This window comes from Schistocerca gregaria, unplaced genomic scaffold (genome assembly GCF_023897955.1).
Source record: "Schistocerca gregaria isolate iqSchGreg1 unplaced genomic scaffold, iqSchGreg1.2 ptg001200l, whole genome shotgun sequence".
Classification (NCBI taxonomy): Eukaryota; Metazoa; Arthropoda; class Insecta; order Orthoptera; family Acrididae; genus Schistocerca; species Schistocerca gregaria.
The window spans coordinates 32501-37500 of NW_026062526.1; the positions used below are offsets into that span (position 1 = coordinate 32501).

The window sequence follows — 5000 nt, forward strand, 5'->3', positions numbered from 1 at the left end:
TGGGCGTGAGCCTGCCTGGAGCCGCCGTCGGTGCAGATCTTGGTGGTAGTAGCAAATACTCCAGCGAGGCCCTGGAGGGCTGACGCGGAGAAGGGTTTCGTGTGAACAGCCGTTGCACACGAGTCAGTCGATCCTAAGCCCTAGGAGAAATCCGATGTTGATGGGGGCCGTCATAGCATGATGCACTTTGTGCTGGCCCCCGTTGGGCGAAAGGGAATCCGGTTCCTATTCCGGAACCCGGCAGCGGAACCGATACAAGTCGGGCCCCTCTTTTAGAGATGCTCGTCGGGGTAACCCAAAAGGACCCGGAGACGCCGTCGGGAGATCGGGGAAGAGTTTTCTTTTCTGCATGAGCGTTCGAGTTCCCTGGAATCCTCTAGCAGGGAGATAGGGTTTGGAACGCGAAGAGCACCGCAGTTGCGGCGGTGTCCCGATCTTCCCCTCGGACCTTGAAAATCCGGGAGAGGGCCACGTGGAGGTGTCGCGCCGGTTCGTACCCATATCCGCAGCAGGTCTCCAAGGTGAAGAGCCTCTAGTCGATAGAATAATGTAGGTAAGGGAAGTCGGCAAATTGGATCCGTAACTTCGGGATAAGGATTGGCTCTGAGGATCGGGGCGTGTCGGGCTTGGTCGGGAAGTGGGTCAGCGCTAACGTGCCGGGCCTGGGCGAGGTGAGTGCCGTAGGGGTGCCGGTAAGTGCGGGCGTTTAGCGCGGGCGTGGTCTGCTCTCGCCGTTGGTTGGCCTCGTGCTGGCCGGCGGTGCAGGATGCGCGCGCCTGCGCGGCGTTCGCGCCCCGGTGCTTCAACCTGCGTGCAGGATCCGAGCTCGGTCCCGTGCCTTGGCCTCCCACGGATCTTCCTTGCTGCGAGGCCGCGTCCGCCTTAGCGTGCTCCTCCGGGGGCGCGCGGGTGCGCGGATTCTCTTCGGCCGCCATTCAACGATCAACTCAGAACTGGCACGGACTGGGGGAATCCGACTGTCTAATTAAAACAAAGCATTGCGATGGCCCTAGCGGGTGTTGACGCAATGTGATTTCTGCCCAGTGCTCTGAATGTCAACGTGAAGAAATTCAAGCAAGCGCGGGTAAACGGCGGGAGTAACTATGACTCTCTTAAGGTAGCCAAATGCCTCGTCATCTAATTAGTGACGCGCATGAATGGATTAACGAGATTCCCGCTGTCCCTATCTACTAGCTCCGGCTGTCTCATGCTGTGGGCCTGCAAATTGCGTAGGTCCATGGTTGGGAATAGGCAGCGGGGGAAGGATGCGTCTCGACCAGCCAGCCTCTCCTTCCCAAGTGCCCCTGCCCGCCTTCTCGTGGTGGAGCTGTTAAGCCTTCGGGCGACTAAAGGGCAGGGGGGCGACGGTGTGCTGAACATCTTGCACACCGGTTCCGGCGGCTGCACTCTTCGCGGCGGGAACCTGGCCCAAGTCGGCGAAGGTCACCCGCCTTGCCCCTGGATATCCGGGGCATGATCCGCCAAGCCGGGGCGTGGTGACATGTCCCCGGTTAGGTTAGATGGGTCCAAACCCCTGAATGTCTGGGGGACCGGCCCGGCACCTGAGTAGGACCGGGTCTTTAGCCTTTGGTGGGAACTCGGCCTAGTAGGGGGCGAAGGACGGAGGGTGAATCCGCTCTCCCGGAATGCGGGTGGCATTCGTCGGCAAGGGAGCGGGTGAAAACCTCGATGGTGCAGCCGTCGAAGAGGACTAGTGCGCTGTACCCACGGCGTGCTAAACCTAGCAGCTCTGTTGTGGAAAGCTCTTGGTCAAGGGGCGGGACCGGTGAGCGAGCTGCATTTAGCCTCCCCCCATGCCAGAGAGGCCGGTCCGGGGAAAGAGACGGGCCTCCATTTTTCACTCTCTAATTCGTCAATATGGCTGAAAATGTAGAGAGTGATAATGCGCTCGAGGGCGATTCGGTGATCGAGGAGAATTTGACTGTCGCTGAGCGACACACGCGCTTTTTGAAGTTGCTGGATTCTAGTGTTAAAAACGGTAAGATCAGCAACTACGCGATTAATCACATTAGGGACTGTGTAGCTCGATGGGCGATGGCCCACTCACAACTTGAGGGTCGGTTGTTGGAACTAGAGAAAGAGAATGAGCGTCTCAGAGGTCAGCCCGCAGTGGCACGGTCTTATGCCGCGGTTGCGAGTGCCCCTGTGGCTAAAGCACCGTCGGCAAGGGAAACAATTGAGCACAATATTAAAAAGACATACCCGACTGTATTTATTAAACCAAAGGCAGGCGAGGATATACGTGCTGTTAAGACTGCTTTCGAAAAATGCATTAATCCCAAACGTGACAAAATTAAAATTAACACGGTCAGGACTGCTAAAAATGTACTAATTGTTGAGACAGCTACACAAGAAGATAGTCAAAGAATAATGGCAAATCAAGAATTGATGGAGAAGGTTAAGTGTGAACCGCCAAGGAAACGCAGGCCTTTGATGTGCCTGTATGATGTTCCTACTCATATGAATGCGGACAGCCTGTTGGATGCGATATATACACAGAATTTTGATGTGTCTATGACGAGGGAGGAGTTTGACAGTCAGTTCAGGTTGCGATTTAAAGTAGGGCCGAGGGAGAAGCTGACTGTGCATCATGTGGTGGAGGTTTCACCTGAACTTTGGAAGCCATTAACAAGAATCGGGAGGTTATATGTAGGATACTCTGCACTAAACATTAAGGATTACTTGGCGGTGCCACGATGCACCAAGTGCCAAGACTTAAATCATACCAACAAATATTGTAGTGAAGATCAGGCTGTATGTGCTCACTGCGGGCTGGTGGGGCATGAAAGGAGGGACTGCCCTAACAAGGACAGACCTCCTGTGTGCATACCATGTAAGAAACGTGGTAGGAAGTGTGGAGGACCGAAGGATTGCCCCACCTACCGAATGTTCTTAGACAGGATTGTACAGAGGACAGATTATGGCGACCCGTAAGGCGCCAAAGAAAAAATCACCTAGTAAAGAAAAGAGGGACGCAGAGAGGGGTAGGTTAATTTATAAGGCTCTGTCCACAGGTTCTTTACTCTGCTCCGACGACGTTCGGGGTTCCACGGGCAGTCTAATGGTGGAGGTCGGCGTCCAGACGGAGGTCGACTTGGAGGCAGCTATGGGTCGGCTAACTTGTCGGCCATTGAGTGCCCGTGTGGAGGAGTCTGTGATCCAAGATTTCTCAAATCAAGACCGACATGGTGTGTCTTTAGTCCCTATTGAAGTCGGAGGTGGTGGTGGTAGTGAAGGTTCAGATGTAAATATTGTGAATGTTACCGATGTAAAATGTGTAAATAGTGATGGTGGCGGTGTATCTTACAATGCAGTTGGTCCAGGTGACACCTATGATAATTTCGACCTCAAGTTGCGATTGTCAAGGCTTGAAGAGCCTGCATTGTTAACTGTTGCACTGAGGCAGCTTGTTAGAACAGAGCATAGGGGTGGGGAAGATATTACTTACCCAGCCTTGGAGGATGTTGACTGCATTCATTTGCATGCTGCTAATATTCCAACGCAACCTGATGATCTAAAACTTTTGGTGGAGAAGGTGTTTGCTAGAAGGGGCCGGAAATTTGATATAGAGAAAATTTACAGAGATATGGTCAAGATGTATGGACGAAATGTCTCGGATTTTTCGAAGCCTTGGCCTGCTAGCCGCCTTCATGTTTTCTATCCCCCTGGCTAATGGGGCGATTCAGGTTGCTGCAGATTAATGCTATGCGCAGCCATCTGGTTGCGCAAGAGCTGAGAAAGATAGCGGAGGAAGAGTTACTGGATATTCTTGTGATCCAAGAGCCGGCCTCCTGTGCTGGTCGGATTCCCGGATTTCCTGCATCCGCGCAAGTGGTTTCCTCAGGGGAGAATCCTATGACTGCTGTTGTAGTGCTGAATAAACTGATCAAGACCACTGTTTTAACACAATTTTGTAATGAACATGTGATTGTGGTGCAACTTAATTTGTTGACGAATTTAGTTTTCATTGTTAATGTATACTGTCAATTTCGGCAGCATATAACTGGATTTTTGGACCAGTTGGACTGGATACTCAGAACTTTACAAGGCAAGTCTGTAATAGTCTGTATGGATGCGAACGCCAAGTCTCCTCTGTGGCACAGTGCGGAGCAGGATGAGCGGGGTGTCGAGCTCGAGAACTTGATTATGCAAATGCATCTTGATGTGATGAATCAACCTGGACACCCACCTACCTTTTCAGGGAGGGCGGGTGCTGTTTCCAATATTGATGTGACTTTGGCAACTCAGAGCTCGGCACCGCACGTTTGTGACTGGAGAGTTGTTGACAATCTCACAGTGAGTGACCATAATTGTATATTCTTTGAGTATTGTACTGAGGTTGTGGAAGATACTGGGGATTGGGAGGAAAGGTATAATTACCGGAAAACTGATTGGGACCGACTATCACAGGAGTTTCGTCCTCCAGGGCTGGGCTCTGAGGCGGAAATACAGAATGTGGATGATGTGGTTGCCGATCTGCTGGCATCCATTGAGGCGGCTATTGCTGCAGCAGTCCCCCGGGTGGCGAGGTATGTTCGCACGCAGGCTACTCCGTGGTCCCTAGAACTGACCGCGCTCAAGCGCTCTGTCAGGAGGGCGCGGAGTAACTATCAAAGGAGTTTTGGGCATGAAGAGAGACAGTTTCACTTGAGGAGGTATCGCCGCCTGAAGGATAGATACCAGCATGCTATTCAGCAGGCAAGGAGGCAATCATGGCAGAATTTCGTTAACGAGCAGCTCGGTCTGGACCCATGGGGGGTTCCATACAAGCTTGTGAGAGAGAAGATCAGATCTCCAGGGATGCTGTCAACTTTGCGGTTGGAAGATGGCCGGTGTACTACAACGTGGGAGGAAACTGCTAATGTACTGCTGAACGTTTTGCTACCAGATGATGTTGAAGAAGAGGATACGGAGGAGCAGCGAAGAACACGACAAGCATTGTTGGAGCCATATGTGAATGAAGTGCACGTTTACCCCTT

The 5000-nt window shown here is 52.4% G+C and overlaps 1 pseudogene; it reads left to right on the top strand.

Moving 5' to 3' along the window:
* The window catches only part of LOC126329607 (large subunit ribosomal RNA), a 2981-nt pseudogene extending 1767 nt beyond the window's left edge, over positions 1 to 1214 (top strand).
* The last annotated feature ends 3786 nt before the right edge of the window (positions 1215 to 5000 follow it).